Genomic DNA, 18,616 nt, shown 5'->3' with positions numbered 1-18,616 from the left:
AGGACTTAGTAATCTAAGAGTAAGTGAGAGTGCATAATAGTTTGATAAACAGTATAAAGAAAGATCTTAGGAGCAAAAAGAATTTTTGAAAACCGGTACTGATTTAGTGAAAAACAGTTTGAGAAAAGTATGAAAAACAATTTGCAATCAGAACACAAATAGCTTTAGAAAGTACTTTGGCAAACAGTTTTTGCACAAGGAAAGAGGGGTTGGGAACACATAGAATACACCTTAATAGAGCACATAAACAACAGGATGCATAGAGTTCTCAAGGGGTTCTACAAAACTAATAGGTTAGATAGAATGCAGGTCATGAAGCAAAGATCACAACAGAAACATGTTGAGGACAAATAAACAACACAACTAGAGTCACTCTAGGGAGATTAACTAACTTACCAAGAGTAAGGCAGAATAGACAAGGACTTAAATGAACATGCCAGGCAAGTATTAACAAGTGTAGGCATGCTGATTACACAAAAAGGAGAGTTTAGACATGCTAGATGAACAATAGTCAGTCAAACAGGCTAGTTACACATGCAAGACATGTTAAACAAGACAGTGAACAAACAAGTAAGGTGGATACATGCTAATTACATATTTGAATAAGGCAGTATTTGACATGCCAGGTAAGCTATAAATAGAAGCAGGAATAAACTCAGGATTGATGAACTAAGGCAGTAAACAAACACATAGGTTTGGATTCTAAAATTAAATCAGAAGCATACCAGTTAGAGAAAGAAAACACAAGATGTAAGATAGGTGTTGCACAATTTCCAGCCTTGGCTTGCAGCAGGCTAGAATAACAAAGATCACAAGTAGTAGAGAGAGAGCAGAAAGAGCTTTTCAGAGTGTAAAAGTAGTGGTTTTTGAACTAATGCTCGTCTGTGAGAAGTTAAAATAAAGAGAGTTTATATAGTAGTTCAAGGCTAGAGCAAATAAGGTAAAGTAATCAATAATCAACAATTAGGGAATTTCATAATCAATCGCACAAAGATTCAACATTGTCTTCTTCTTTAATTAAGGAAAATAAACTAACGGCAATGACAGGAGCTAATTAAGGCAAGGAGTTCAATCAGACTGAGTAAAGAAGTAAGAAGCAAAGGCCTTATTAAGGAAAAGCGTTCAAATCAAACCAAAATAAAGAACTTCGGAATAAAAATAGACAAGGGTTTAATTAAGGAGAAAATCATGTAAAGAGTCAGCAAGTATCACAGACAAAATAAGGCAAGAAATGAACAATCAGGATTCAACGTATAGGTTTTAATGAAACAAATTGGTAAATCAAGAATTCAAAACAACATTGATTTAAGGAGAAAAATATAGCTAGAATGAATATAGACATATAGAATCAGTAAAAAGTCAAACCAAGAACCTTAGTAGAGGAACATTAGGATAAAAAATCACAAGACATCGAATTGAGCTAAAGAAAAATCACAGGAACTAAAGCATAAGACAAAGTCAGTACACAAGTAACTCAGAAACCAAATACAATGTCGAAAAAATTGGGGTTTTTAGCATAAACTAGTTAGGGTTAAAGAAAACCTTTATGAAATCGATTAAAATACATAAGAAATAGAAGATTAAACACACAAAATTATCAAACATTTTGGAGAAAGAAATTTTCGGGAAACCCTAGTTTAGAAAAAAGAAAAATCATTCGAAAATCAAAAGGTTCTTGTAAATCTCATATGAAATAGGTTTGATCCATCTCAGATCTTGCACAGATCTGAGAAGTTCAAAGGGCAAAATTAAAGTTTCGAGAAGAACAACACAGAGATGAAGAAGTAGGCTTAGAAATCCATAGATCTAAGGCGACATAGGAAAATCTTACTCGAAATCGAACCGGAACAACTTGGAATAGGTGAGAAAGGGCCATAGGTGTAAGTGGACTGACCCTGGTCCCCCGAGGACCTTAGATATGGCAATACCAACATAGGAGAGGCCATTAGAGGTCTGATAGTGGTGGGGAAACACCATGAGCGGTAGCAAATGAACGACGGTGAGGGTGAGTTAGGGTTAGGACTTGAGAGCATTTGAGAGAAGAGGGGTTCAGATGTCGGCGTGAGAGAGGAGAGGAAATGAAGGGTTTGGGGGAGGTTATTAGGTTTAATTTAGGTAAGGGGAAATCTGGACCGTTGATCAAAAAGATCAACGACCAGGATTTGGCAAGAAGTGGGTCGGATAGATAAGGAGTTTGGGCTGGGTAGATTTTGGGCCTAGTCTAATTTGAAATTGGGGTTAAAATTAGGCTAGGTATTTATGCTAAATTTAAAATTAGGGGGCCATTTTTTAAATACTCTATTTAATTGATAAAACAAATTTTAAAAATAACTAATTGGTTGTAAAAAATATTTTTTATTCATGGAAATATTACAAAATAATTACTTAATATTTTAAAAATATAAAAGTTTATTTTCTGGTAAAATAATGTAATAATGCATGCATAGGCTATAATTGCAAAGTAATCACAGTATTCTAAAAACACAAATGTGGCTATTTGTGCAATAATTAAAACTTGGTATAAATGCAAATAATTAAATTAATCCACAAAATTATTATAAAACTATTTTTGATGCAATTAGTGATTGTTTTTATAAAATAAATGCTGGGAGAAATTAGTTAAACTATTTTTAAAATGCAGAAATTGTATGAAAAATGCTAATTAATGCCTAGGCATAGTTTTGAAAAAACTATGGGAAAAATTGGGTATCAACAAAACCCCTTCCCCAATTTTACTAATACCCCAGAATGTTATTACAAGAATTATTACAGACCCAGAATGAATAGTGTAAATTACAGAAATAGATAACTATTGGGAGCCTACAACAGGCTCAAAAATACACCTAGCCAGGCCAGTCCTTCATTCCCATGGTTCATAATAGCCCAGAAATTACATCTTCACGGACATAAGGTAGCCAGGAATTAAGTGATTCACCGAGTGGGTATAAAATAGAGTGGAGCATATAGAACCAAGACCTTAGTGTGTCAGAGTTCCCAAGGGCTTCAGGAACCCAGGGCAGTGCTCACACTAGGGAGGTTAACAGAGATAACTCAGAGGGGGAGACTAGGGACCAAGTCCTAGTGTGTCAGAGTTCACAAGGGTCTCAAATGAACCTTGAGCGATGCTCACACTAGGGAGGTCAAAGGACAGAGCCTGAGTGGCATTGGCTTTTAGCCGGCTATGAATAAGAATTCAAAGGGACCAGACAGTAAGGGAATGAAATGAGGTTAAGGGACATCACTGAAGGACAGAATCAAATTGCACATGTAAAAAACAAATTATAGACATACTAAAATTAAGGCAGACTTAACCAAGTTTTAGGAAATGAGTTCGATCACATAATGCACATGTTAACAAGACAAATTGCAAGACAGATTTATAGTGAGAAGAAAGAGTTCAGATTATGCTAAGTGCGGAAAGCTAGTGTCACAAGAAGAAATCATATCAATTAGCAATAGACCATAACATGCTGAAAACTAATTAGCAAAATTATTGAAAAAGTCAAGACATGATGGAAACAGGATCAAATTAGGCTACATTGCAACACATTCAGAAACAGACTTGTTATTCTCTTAATGAATATACTCATACTTAGTCAGCCAATCCATATAAAGGGGATATGAGTACATATTCAAATAGCAGTTCTATATAAAAGAGAGGGTGGTTATCAATAAAACATAGACTAGGCAGAATTGAGAGAAATTAATCAACTCAGGTCTAAACATGTCTCAAACTACAAATGTAATGGCATTTAGATTAGCATAGTCTAGAATTGGATAACACATTGAACAAAACGGCAGGCAAATCAAAATGAAATGGCAAAGGCTTGGTAACTCACTAGTTAAAATGAAACAAGAAAGAAAGGAATCCCACAGTATCGTGAATATCACCAAAAGAGCAAGAACTCAAATTTTCTGGCCTTGGCTTTCAGTAGGCTAGGAACTAAAGTACAGAACAAGATTATTCAAAAGCAAAGAGCACACAACTTAGTTTTGTAGTTTTCTTAATGATTTTTGAACTGTTTCAAAGGGGCATGGGAAGGGGTTTATATAGTGTAGGAATTGAATACATAAACATGAAAATAATTAGTCAAACACTGAAAAGGAAAGCATTTAAAATCAGTAAGGAAGAAAAAAATTTAAAACCCTAATTTTTAGGTAAAATACACAAATCGGCAAAAATAAAAGGCAAAAGAATCACATGTTTCATAGAATAAGATGAATATAGACATGAATACTATTAAAAATCAAAGAATCGAACCAGATTTGGTACGATTTAAAAGAATCTGAAACCCTAATTTAGGGTAAGTAAAAAAATCGGCAGAAATAAATAAATTTACACATAATAGGGCAAATATAGACGAAATAATACATTAAAATCAAAGGCTTGAACCAATTTGGTTCGAATCACAGAAAAACTATAAACCCTAGCTTTAGGGTTAAATATGAATCAACAAAATATGAACAAACCGGACTCACACAATGTATAATAAATGTGTGTGGATGCAATATCATCCAATTTCAAGAGGTGGAAGTCAATCGGACAGAATCAAAGTGACAGCACTTGTCATGTTTAGGCAAGTACTAGGTAATACCATAGAGGATCACCCAGTAATGGAAATATACTGATATGGTAAGTGAATGGGAAGAAAATCCCATTAGAAGAGGGATTAGGAGAGGAGTTTTTTGAGAGGCGGCGGATTAGGGCTCTTCAGAGAGGAGAGAATAAAGAGGCGGCGGGTTTGGAGGGAATGTGGTTATGGTTTGGGGTTGAGTGATATAAGGAAAGGGGAGGTGTTTGTGAGCCGTTAATCATTTTTGATCAACGACTGGGATTTGAGAAGGGGTTGGGTCGTTTAGGATTGGGCTGGGGGTTATTGGGCCAAGATCTAGGTAGTTAGATCCGAAAATAAGTTTAGAATTATGATAGTTTTTAAATACCCAATGTTTTAATAAATAAATAATTTATAAAAGTAATTAATAAATAATAAAAATATTATTTGTGCACTAAAATGATTACGACCCAAAATCCCTCCGAATGAGTCATGATGGCATCTAGGGTCTAAACTAGGTTAGCCTAACATTAACTGAGATAACATTTACATATACTAACTTTAATTTAAATAACTTTTATCAAATTACACTCCCAAAATCGGTGGTACAAGTCATAATCCTTTCTAAAAATAGTTATAAAAAATAAATACATCGTTGTTCCAGAACAAAAGGAACAAATGGAAAGTACAAATGAAGGTGACTCTGAGGCCTGCGAACGCTGCAACAGGTTTACCTTGAGTCTCCACCGCAATGATCCGCACAACTACTATCGATTGAATACCTGGATCTGTATACAAAAATGTACAGAAGTGTAGTATGAGCACACCACGACGGTGTCCAGTAAGTATAAAGACTAACCTCGGTGGGGTAGTGACGAGGAATAGTCCAGACACCTACTGGTCAAATAAATTGAACAGGATATGATAATAAACTATCAACCTAAAGATGACAAAGTAATATCAACAACAGGGAAAGATAGTAGAAACAATAAAGGGAAACCCGGATGGAAATGAAAGATAACCAAATAAATTAGCGCCAACATAGCTGGAACACAAACAAGTAAAATGTACTCAAATCAGGAAGGCGATGTCAGCTCAATAAATCAGAAATGTCTCATATCATAACCTTAATTACCAAACCTTTAGAACACCTGGCATCTTGTACCCACATATTTCTATCTCTCTTTGCACAACAACGTTCTCATGTTACTCAGTACATATGGTCCATAACCAATGCAATTAAGATGTTCACGGAGTCTCATTTACATAACATAAAGTAGAGTACAGCTTCTAAGCCAATTAGGAACTCATCAAGAAAAGATGAAATTATTTTTAGAAATCATTTGATTAAAGAAAGTACCATTTTCAATTAAAATAAAACATCGAATGAATTATTTCCTTTAACAGGGGATTTAATAAATTAACTTAGTAGAAATTTCTTTTTAAGTAAAATACAACCTTAGACGGTTTAAAAGAGTTTAATTGAGTAATTAATTGAATTAAGAATGAAACAATTATTGAAATTTGAAGTATGAAAACACTATGGGGTTCCATCACAAAGGATCACAACAGTAAAGGAATCCGAACAGTTAAAAAAACTTGAATTTCTAACTACAAATAAACACAACAAATAGACGGCATCACCCTTCATGCTTTATCACTCTTCCTCACCATATGCATAAATAGAAATGTGCACGGCATCACCCTTCATGCTTTAACTCTCTCATAATCATGGCACGACATCACCCTTTGTGCTTTTACTCTCAATAATGTGGCACGGCATCACCCTTCATGCTTTTACACTCACAATATCGGTACGACATCACCCTTCGTGCATTAACACTCACAATATCGGCACGGCATCACCCTTCGTGCATTAACACTCACTCACAATATCATGCACGACATCACCCTTCGTGCTTTATACTCTTCCTCACCCAAACAATAGAAATAATACATCCCGGTAAGGGAATCAACAATAGAAACAATAACATACTGGCAAGGAAATCAACAATAGAAGCAATAACATCTCGGTAAGGGAATCAACAATAGAAACAATAACCTCCCGACAAGGGAATCGACAATGGAAACAATAACATCCCGACAAGGTAATCAACAATAACCAATCTTATTTCAACAGTTAGCTTCACAATATAGATCTCAACTTGAGTCAATACTCAACAATGGTCAAATACCAAGAGAATGTCATAAGTCTTGTTCAACATGAATAATCGTCAATTTAAGCATGAATAGTACATAATAAGGATCACGAAAAAACCAAGAAGCACAATAACCTTAACAAAACAACAAGACATAATAAGGACGTGATAACTATACCGGTAACCACAACAATTGGACATATAACATATTTGCACAAAGTGATAGAGGAACTCACAATCAAGAAGTATCAAAACAATAAGGAAGACAATCACTTCAATTAAGGCAATTAAGGGTCAAGTAACAAATAAGAATTAGAGGAAAGCTAACAACATCATATGGAGCATATAGAGGTAATTTAAGCAATTAGGAAACTCAATCATTACGGAATACTTTCCACATAATGAACATAAGGACCTAAGAACCCTAAAGGCAAATTTCCCACAAATAAGTCCGAGCACACACTCGTCACCTCGTGTGCACGGACTACAATTAGCATAGAAGACTCAAATCCTAAGGGGAAGTCCCCCACACAAGGTTAGGCAAGATACTTACCTCAGGGACGACAAACCAATAGTCTAAAATGCACTTCTCGGGTGAAAAAACCTCCTGACGGCTCAAATCTAACCAAATTAACTTCAAAGCACAAATAAAACACATAAGAAACTATTCCGGATCATAAAATCTCAATCTTTAACAAAATCCAAAAGTTGACCCCCCGGGCCCAAACCTCGAAACCCGACAAATACAAAAATCGAATACCCATTACGATATGAGTTCAACCATAATAAATTTATCAAATTCCGATACCATTTGGTCCCCAAAATCATAATTTTTCATTTTACGAATTTTCTTCAAAAACCAACATTTTCCTCAACCCAAATCATAAATTTAATGATAAAAATGAATTCAAAATCATGGAATATAATCAATTCTAGGTGAATAACACTTATCCAATTATTTTGCTTGAAAAACCCACAAAGAATCGCCTAAAATCGAGCTCTAGAACTCCAAAAATGATGAAAATGGCAAACCCTCGGAATAGAGTACTATTTATTCTGCCCAGGCATTTGTGCATCGCAAACGCGGAGGAAGGATCGCGTTCACGAAGAATTAAAATGAAGGCTGCTCGGGTGTGCTTTGCGAACGTGATAGCACGTATGCGAACGTGAAGAAAGGAAGTCTGATGGCCCAAGATTGCTCTTCGCAAACGCGTGAACTAGTATGCGAGCGCGAAGAGTGGAACGTCATACCTATGCGAACGCGATGAAGGAAAAGGTAGAGCTTCGCGAACGCGAGTCGTGTTACGTGATCGCGAAGAAGGAAAATGAGGCGACCAGCAGAGGCTCTTCGCAAACGCGAAAGGGTCTTCACAAGCGGGAAGGAGGATATCAGATACCAGAAGACAGCAGTCCAAAACAAGGGAAAATGACCTATAGCCCACCTGGAACACACCCGAGGCCCCCGAGACCCTGTCTAAACACACAAACAAGTCATATAACCTAATACGGACTTACTCAAGGTCTCAAATCATAACAAACAATGCCGAAACGACAAATCACACCATGAATCGAACTTACGAACTTTCCAACCCTCCCACTTCCAAAACGCATGTCGAAGCCTATCAAATCAACCCGGAATGATGCCAAATTTTTCAGACAAGTCCAAAATCACATAACGAAGCTGTTATAACTCTCGAAATCGCATTATGACCCCGATTTCACAAAAGTCAACTATGGTTTAAACTTCTCCATTTTCCAAACTTTCAACTTTTCCAACTTCCGCCGAAACGCCTCAAATTACCCTACGAACCTCCAAATCTGAATCCAGGTGTGCGCCTCAGTCCAAAATCACCATACGAAGCTGTTGAGATCACCCACAACCCATTCCGGGGTCGTTTACTCAAAAGTCCAATTCCAGTCAAATTCTCACCGCTTAAGCTTCCAAAACTAGATTAATTCTCCCATTTCGACTCTGAATCATCCGATAGCTGAATTCAACCATGCACACAAGTCGATACACATAATATGAGGCTGCTCATAATCTCAAACTATCGAACTGGACACAATTGCTCAAAACGACCAGTCGGGTCGTTACATCCTCCTCCACTTAAACATACGTTCGTCCTCGAACGTGCCCGGAGTCGTTCCAAAGCCATTGAACCACTTCATGAGCTCACTATACATACACCTGGGGGCGATTCCCCCATCACCCAGCTTAAGTAAAACTAACAATGCAACTTAACTGAAGGTCTCATCTCCTTTTTAGCCTAAAATCCTTAGAACAGAACCCAAACCTCAACATTTGAAATTCATCATAGGATCCGAATTCCATGTCATCACACTCCATGAACCTTAACAAGCTAAATAAAGCCAAAATCCCAATCCAGAATACAAGCACATGCTTCTCCACACAAGTCTAATGCCCAAAGTAATAACCTCTGACCATCATAGCTGCTCAAATAACATCATGGATGTCGGCAATACACTTCACATTGAATATAAACTTGTTCCGGACCTCCATATCGTTGCTCATGATAAAGAAACATGCGGGAACTCATAGCCACCCATAAAGACTGTCACACCTCCTTTTACCACCCGAAGGGTATAAGGGAGTTTTTTTCCAATTTAAGTGATAATCGAAACGAGATTATTTATTTAAAAATCAGAGTCGCCACTTGGAATAATTTATGGTGTCCCAAGTCACCGGTTGAAAATCCCGAATTGAGGAAGTTTGACTCTATTTACGGTCTGCGAACACAAAAATCCGGGTAAGGAATTCTGTTAACCCGGGAGAAGGTGTTAGGCATTCCCGAGTTCCGTGGTTCTAGCACGGTCGCTTTGATCATACTTGTCTTATTAAAATTGTCTAATTACTTTTTTTAGAACCTATGTGCATTTGCCTTTTTAAATTAAGCAATTATCTTGAAAACAGGTCACGCGTACGTGTACCCATTTATTTGGCACATCAAAAATCATGTCACGCGAACGTGTCCACAATTAATAACGCTTTGTTATTATTAAGAAAGTTTGGCCGAAGTTGCACGAACACATACTCCGGTTTTATTTTCAGAATCGTAATTATGTCACGCGAATGTGTATATAACTACGATGGTATATTAAACATGCCTAAAAGCGAACTACGAATATCATTTTAAAAACCGTAATTATGACACGCGAATATGTCCATAATCACGATAATAAATTAATGAACTCATTCTAGACCAAGTTAATTGCAAGTCTAATGGCCCGTTAAAGCTAACAATTTCATATTCTTGCCACAATAGGAAAAATATTATTTTACTCCATAAACTTATGACCAAAACCAAGGAAACTTTGTAAACCACGTGAATTTTTAAATCAACTGAAAGTATTCATAAAAGACAAAATAATTTCATCTGCATAACTATTAAATTCACGAGTAAACAACTTATCAATCCAATGATGGTACAATCACAAGCACAATATAAATCAAAATAAACACTCTTCGGTCAACATCAAAAATAGAGTGACTAAAAAAAACTCGCAACAAAGGAATAAACATAGAGAAATTGGACCTTTATTGATGGACAAACTTGAAAATTGCAAATTAATCGGGCTAAAAAAATAACAATCCTTGGATCAAAACATCGAAATTGCGAACCGGAACCTCGAATCAACATCGAAACACTTGAAACCAAAACGACCTCAATCCTATGTTGGCGTTGAAGCAACCGGAACTTTTAACGCCAAATTACACACACTGAGTAGCACAAAAAGACACGGACCCATTGCAGTTTGGTTCCTACTGTGCGCCAGTATGGAAACTACTTTGGCATTTTTCTGAAATCTAAGCCAACCTCCAATTAAACTCGAAAATCCAAAATGAGACAAAGAAGAAGAAAACTTTTGTTTGTGCTGGTTTGGAAATGGGGCGGCAGAATTTTTGTGGGTGTTGCTGTTTGTCACACCTCCTTTTTACCTACACCCCATAAAAGGGTATAAATACAAGAGAGTTTTTTTAATTAAAGAACAATCGAAACGGGATTTATGGTTAAAAGATTCAAAGTCGCCACTTGGGAGATTTATGGTGTCCCAAGTCACCGGTTGAATCCCGAATCGAGAAAAATATGACTCTGTTTAACAGTTCGCGAACCAGAAATTTGGGTAAGGAATTCTCTTAACTCGGGAGAAGGTATTAGACATTCCCGAGTTCCGTGGTTCTAGCACGGTCGCTCAACTGTTATAATCGGCTTAATTATCTGATTTTAATCAATTACGAACCTATATGCTGATTTTAATTTTAAACCGCTTTTTAATCATTTAAGGAAGATTGAATGTTGTTTAAAACATTTCTTTGGATCGCGCCACATGAAATGCACCCGCAATCCGGAACACATTTTATGCAACGTTTTAGGATTTTAGATTTGGGTCACCCGAGTTTAAGAAGATAATATTATTAAAAATAGCGCACCTAAAGTAACTAACGCGTTGTTAACTTTGCGAGGGCCATGAAAATTCGCTAATGGCACGCCTCGATTTATTTGAACTTGATTAAAGAAATGAAAGACCTAACAGTAATCTAAAACACCTTATTGAAATCCTAATATCCATTTTTAGAAAAGTCCAAAGCCTACTATATTTAATCATTAGTAGACAAGTTACTATTTCAATTCATAAACCCAAAGGAGCCCAGTCCATACGATGCGTACAAGATAAAAGCCCCCCAATAGCTAAAGATGGTCAGGCCTCGGCATGCTAGGCCAGAATTGATATTAGGCTTGAGGCAGGCCAAATTTGAACGGAAGCATGCCCAAGTCGAATGAGGGAGAGATCAGAGGATCGAGTTCAAACAGCCGCAGGAGGAAAGTTTTCAAACAAAAAAACGCATGAACGACTGAACTTTAAAAATTTGCAGATTTCCACACTCGAATCAAACGACCACAAAGTTAAAGCTATAGCAACTGACTACTGAAGCATCCATTCACCTCAGGGTTTAATACTTGTACCAAACACACGTTAATCACTTTCATGCTCACATAATATTTCAAACTTTAAACCTAGACTAACATTTAAACATGAAGCAACCTTGAAGATACTTGACCGGAACCAATACCCTTATAAATCAGACCCCTGATGATTTCCATACTTTGTGAACAACATAGCTTAATTAATAAGGTTCAACCAAATTGCTATATGAATTTCAAGCTTATACATACTGACAGTAATGGGACTTAACAATTTCCCAATAACTTCTACATATAGATAACAAGGATTGCAAAATTGACCTATAACACTAAGCTAAATAAACAACAAGATCCAAATATGTCATAGTCTCCACAGTTCACAACTAATTACAGCATGAGAATTCGATTACTTAAAGGGAATTTAACTAGGATTATACTATGAATAAATGAGGGAATATAAACATCAAGCAAAGAAACAAAGAACTAAAGCATAATGGTGCTTCCATTTCATCCTTGAATCAAGCCTTACATCATGAAGGTCCAGAACTTGTACCTGGAATCCGAAAATAAAAGGAGAAAATGGAGAATCAGCAACAGAACAGTAGCAGGCCAATACCAGCAACACCAGCTCAACCAAGATGAACTTGAAAACAAAATAGAAGACAATCCCACTCGAACAATACCCAAAACAACTTCAAAATTAAACCTCAAACACCCAATCTCAGTCCATTATAAGACTATGTCAATCAGAAACTCTTTTCAGGATTTGAAAACATGTAGGAATTACAGAGTGAATTTCAATGAAACAATAATTTTTTACTCTAATTTTCAGCCATTTGGCCTTTTTTGAATTTCAGCTCTTTAATCTCTCTAATTCTGCCTTGAATGACAAGGAAGAGATGCCTTTATAGGCAAGCAAATAGGGCAGACCCCAAGAGATACGTTTTTGCCATTCAGTCCTTTTTAGTTTCCATTTTAGCTTAAACACCCCTAATTTAAATTCAGTTTTTGTAAAGTAGTCCCCTCCCCAGCTTCCTATAAGCTTCCCAGACAGTTACAAATAGATTCCCTTACTAAGACTACCCAAACTAACTCCATACCCCGGTTATTCACCTTAAACCCCAAATGAGACATGGGTCAAATTAACCCACGGCTGAATTTACCCCAAGAACCCAAACCAATTTGGATGGGCTGCTCTTTGCCAAATGGACCAAAGACAAACCAAAGTCCAGACAAACACTTATCTATTTGAAAAGAAAAATCTGCAGGCCATGATAACATGCAATGATTTCAAAGCAAATCTACTAACTTACTGATCAATTAACGATAACTAGGCAAGGATTTAACTCAGTTGAAGTAACTTAATTTTAAAATAACTTGGATGGCTAAACAGAAAACAAGATCGGAGAGTTATCCATGCTATTAACACAACGGACTAAAGATATCAGAAAACAAACTTCCACGAAGAAGAGACTGAATTTGGACCGGAAAACCAATCTAAACTCGAGAGGTTAGTTGAGTTTCCGCCAGACTGTTATAAGAAGATTAAGCTAAAGAAAATGGGAGGAAGAAGAGAATAAGACAATCAAAAAGGAAGAGAAGATAAGAGAAGAAAAGAACTTACTGATTTAGACTCAAAATCCATCGGAGATGAAAACCCTAACAAAGCTAAGGTCGATCGTTTGATTCCGAACTTCAAAACTCGAAGAACGGTGCCTTCTAACCATGCATGTACCAGGATTGACGAAAAAGTGGTTTTGAACTTTTGGGGTTGACCTCAAATTCGAGATTCGCGGAACTCTGGGCCGATTCGAAGGAGAGTAGTTGTGGATTTGGCATGAGGGGATCCTGGGGGTTGTGGGGTGTTAGTTTGGGGTTGAACGGAGGCGGCAACGCCACCGGAGAGCACAAGGGTGGCGCTAGTTTTTTTTTTTCAAAACCAGATTCGAGACGTGCTGGGTTGATTCGAGGCAAACGGATGGGGAATTTGGAATGAGGGGCTCTTGATGGTCATGGGGTGTTATTTTGGGAGTGGTTGGAGGTGGAGCCTCCGGTGGATGGTGGCGGAAAAGGGGGCGGCTCCGTTAGGGTTAGGCTTGGGTTCTCTGATAGGGGTGTTGGAACGATGAAATGAAGGGGGGCATTAGGACATATATATATCATGTAAGGGCTCAGTTCCCAGCCGTCTGATCATATGGGATTAACGGCTGAGATTGGACTCCAGAAAACAACGTCGTATGGTACTGGAGAATTTGGACCTAGTGAGGAGCGGATTGGACCCCAGATTTTCCTTTTCATTATTTCATTCTTTTTTCTTTAAAAATTCTTTTTCTTCTTTCCAAAATTAAAATTAAATCCTAAATTACATCCTAAACCAAATTATCCAACCACATTAAATTAATCAACCCTAATAATTTCTACTACAAATAATTAAAATCCAAATTAAAGGAAAAACTACCAAAATTCAAAATTAAAATTAAAAGTGCAAAATAAACTATTTTTGTGATTTTTTGCCATTTTTATAAAATAATTTGCCAATTAATACTAAAAATGTAAAACTAAATCCTAAATGCAAATGCAACATATTTTTTTTTGTAATTTTCATTAATTAAATAAAATAAACGTGCACAGACAAATGCAAATAATTAACAGAAAATGTCACGAAATCCAACAAAATTGCAAACACTGAAAGAAATTATTTTGTTTTGAATTTGTTGGAGTAATACATATATGGCAAAAATCACGTGCTCACAGCTGCCCCTCTTTGCTCGGAAACACAAAGTTTTCGTGCAAAGATAAGTGAGCGGATACGAGCGATTTTTGCCTGTTTGAATACTCCGTGTGAAGAATTTTTGAAAGATTTGACCGCACCCTGCTTCTGAGGTTGCCTACATATCCTTGGCTAAAAAAGAATCAGGTCAATGTAGTTCGGGAAGTTTTGGTAGCTGGGACTACCACGAAGCTGGGCTTCCACTGTTGTTGTTGCTGCTGCTACTGCTTACTGAACCCCCTTATTACACCATGATAAAATAAAAGAAGCTAGACTAGACTATGATCTATGGATTACAAAAGTCCTATCTATATCTTCAAGCTTGCTCTTGCGTTTCTTGTTGCTTTGTTATCCTCCACTCTCTTGGAAACATCTGTTTATTGCCATCTTGAATTGTAAACTGAGATGTTTTCCCCTTCTTCAGGTGGGTGCCTGACTGCTGAACTTGATATGTATTCCCTGCTCTCCAAGCGGGCTCCTGACTGCTAACTTGAAATATATTCCCTGCTCTCCAGGCGGGCTCCTGACTTCAACATAGACCAAACAAGGAAAAAATTTCTTCCCCAGTTTGGTGGGTGGGCACAGATGTAAGTGCAAAATGGCCCACATTACCAAATATCGATAAGAACTTGAAAGCTAGAACTTGAATTGTACTCCCTTGTTCTCCAGACGGGACCCTGATTGCTGGCTTGAAAGTATTCCCTGCTCTCCAGGCGGGCTCCTAACTATTGTATTTGAAATGTATTCCTTGCTTTCCAGGCGGGCTCCTGCCTTCAACATAGACAAAGCAAAGAATTTGAAAGCTAAATTTAAATTGTACTCCCTTGTTCTCTAGGCGGGCTCCTGACTACTGCACTGGAATGTATTCCCTGCTCTTCAGGCGGGCTCCTGACTGCTGCATTTGAAAGTGTTCCCTGCTCTCCAGGCGGGCTCCTGACTTCAACTTGAAATGTATTCCCTGCTCTCCGGGCGGGCTCCTGACTTCAACATTTGAAAGTATTCCCTACTCTCCAAGCGGTCTCCTGACTTCAACATAGACAAAACAAAGAATTTGAAAGCTAAATTTAAATTGTACTCCCTTGTTCTCTAGGCGGGATCCTGATTGCTGACTTGAAAGTATTCCCTGCTCTCCAGGCGGGCTCCTGACTTCAACTTGAAATGTATTCCCTTGTTCTCCAAGCGGGCTCCTGACTGCTGAACTTCATATGTATTCCCATGCTATCTAGGCGGGCTCCTGACTTCAAATCGTGAATGTATTCCCATGCTATTCAGGCGGGCTCCTGACTTCGACATAGACAAAACAAAGAATTTGAAAGCTAAAATTTAAATTGTACTCCCTTGTTCTCCAGGCGGGCTCCTGACTGTTGCACTTGAAAGTATTCCCTGCTCTCCAGGCAGGTTCATGAGTGCTGCATTTGAAAGTATTCCCTGCTCTCTAGGAGGGCTCCTGACTTCAACTTGAAATGTATTCCCTTGTTCTCCAGGCGGGCTCCTGACTTCAAAATGAACAAAGCAAAAAATTTGAAAACTAAAACTTAAATTGTACTCCCTTGTTCTTCAGGCGGGCTCCTGACTGCTACGCTTGAAAGTATTCCCTACTCTCCAGGCGGGCTCCTGACTTCAACTTGAAATGTATTCCCTGCTCTCCAGGCGGGCTCTTGACTTTAACATAGACAAAACAAAGAAAATTTTCTGCCCCAGTTTGGTGGCTGGGGACAGATGTGATTGTAAAACTAAATCATATTACTAAGTATTACTAAGGATTTGGAAGCTAGGTCACATTATTCAGGGGGGTCCTGACAACTCTTAACTAAACGACAATTTAAAATCTAAGTTATATCTTCTACAGGTGTGACTTCTGCTAACCTTGCTATCTAAGAGGATCTTTAAACTACTCCCCATTATCCAGGAGGGTCCTGAAAATCAAAAGTCCAATTATATCTTAAGAGCGACAACTTTTATGGCTGAATTATACTATCCTACAATAGACTTTACACTAAATGTTGTTATCTAATTGAATTCTTAAACTAAGTCCCATTATTCAGGAGGGTCCTGGAAACTCCTAATTGAATCCTATCTCGAACATGCAGATTTCTAAGCTAACTTATATTCCTTCGGGATACATTTATGCTAGATTATGTTATTTCTAAACTTTAAACTAGGTCCCATTTTCCAGGAGGGTCCTGAAAACCAAAATCAAACCTGTTTGGTGACTTCCTTTCTCCACGGAGAGTTTCTCTGAAACAAACGAACTTTTTTGCACCTGTTTTAATCAAAGAAAATTTGTCAGTTTAAAATGGCGGTTAGCTGATGGCACTCTTGCTGAAGATCTTTCCGCTGCATTGTTTCGTTCTGACTGGCTTCCCCGAACTGGCCCTGAACCGCTTAGTCTTTCTGACCGACTTTCAAACCCCATGACCTTTGATGAACCGAGTGTTTTATACCCCTGTTGTTGTTCTACCTCTGACCTTTTTATTTGAACCTTTGCATCTTCCATGACATTACCAATTCATTCCTCCGATGAAACTTTCGGTGATTCCTTGTACCCCTCTCTTACATCATGTTATCCTTAGTGTGCTTTGACCACTCTGTGCTTTGCAATTTTGGAAGTCGGTAATGAGCTTTGAAATCTTTTCACATGATTTTGACAAGGCTGACATTGAAACATCTTTAGATAATTACCTAGAAGAAAATGAAATGCAATGACTTTGCGGGTTAAGGATAAGAAGAATCCAAAACCAGATTACTGCTACAAAAGTAAAAAGAAAAAGAAACGTATCTGAGTGGAACAGCTGGTACCAATGATCATGACATGCATTTTGGATTAATCGGCCCAATCTGTCCAACCGATCAACTTTCAGTTGCCGTACTTCGTTGCCCCTGAATTTCCATGACCTGATTACTTTACCCAAACCTTGACCTTGTCCATCATGCGGTGCCTTGAAAGGTTTTCACCAGCAGACCTCTTTCATTCGTTCATCTCTCATCTCACTTTCGCCTTACGGTGCCCGTAAGGGTTTTCACCAATAAGACTCTCTCATTTTTCTCTCAACTCTCGTCGCCCTACGGTGCCTGTAAAGGTTTTCACCAATAAGACTCTCTCATTTTTATTTCTCTCAACTCCCGCCACCTTACGGTGCCCCGCGAGGGTTTTCACCAATAAAACTCTCTCATTTTATTTTTCCTGCTTGAACCAGAGTGTTGCCCCTGACATGAATTACATTTTACCTGCTCGACTTGGCATTTCTCAAAGACTGATCATAAGGTCTTTCTTTGGATCGTAATGCAGGCTTTTAGGCAGGGTTAGGAAGAAAGGGTACAAAAGGCTCAAAACAATTTAACTGGGTTAAATATACAACTTTCGGAATCAGATTTCTCACAACAACCACAACTTCTGCCCCAGTTCCTTGCATGGGGACTTTTGGATTTTGTTTTGATTGGACCGAACCGTGAGGCTGCCTACGTATCCTTAAAAGGAATCAAGTCGAACGTAGTTCATGACATAGGAATTTCTCTATCGTTATGATTTTCTTTTCTCTTTCTCTTTTCTTTTCTTTTCTTTCTTCCTTTTCTCTTTTTGTTGTTTTGTTGTCTTTTCTTTCTTCTTTTTCCTTTTTTTTTCTCTTCTTCTTCTTCTTCTTCTTTTTTTTTCCGTTCTTCTTTTTTCTTTTTTTCTCTTTTTTTCTTCTTCATTTTTCTCTCCCTTTTCGTTCTTTTCTTTTCTCCTTTTCCTTTACTTATCCTTCACGCTTGTGTTTATGATCTTTGCTGCTGACTCCGAAAGAGGGGCATAAAAGAAAATAAATAAGGCCCAAAAAGGGGGTAACAAAGGATAAAGTGTTTAGATAGAAGAACAAAACGCCTTCGTCATTTCAATCTTCAAAATATGCCAAATACAAACAAGTACAATCAAAGGAAGAAATCATACATAGTATCTTTTGACAGCATCGAAATTGATGGCCATTTCTATGCATTTCCCTTCTACATCTGTCAAATATAACGCGTCATTGGACAACACTCTAGTTACAACAAATGGTCCCTGCCAGTTTGGGGCGAACTTTCCTTATGCTTCAGCCTGATGAGGCAAAATACGTCTCAACACTAACTGACCCACTTCAAACTTCTGTGGACGTACCTTCTTGTTATATGCTCTTGCCATTCTCTGTTGGTACAATTGGCCATGACATACTG

At 37.7% G+C, this 18,616-nt stretch overlaps 1 pseudogene; it reads right to left on the bottom strand.

Moving 5' to 3' along the window:
* The window catches only part of LOC107761830 (polyphenol oxidase E, chloroplastic-like), a 149,579-nt pseudogene that overhangs the window by 56,011 nt on the left and 74,952 nt on the right, over nucleotides 1-18,616 (bottom strand).

The sequence above is a fragment of the Nicotiana tabacum genome, chromosome 16, assembly GCF_000715075.1.
Source record: "Nicotiana tabacum cultivar K326 chromosome 16, ASM71507v2, whole genome shotgun sequence".
NCBI lineage: Eukaryota > Viridiplantae > Streptophyta > Magnoliopsida > Solanales > Solanaceae > Nicotiana > Nicotiana tabacum.
The sequence above is the reverse complement of the archived record's forward strand: the minus strand, read 5'-3'. Positions and strand labels throughout refer to the sequence as shown.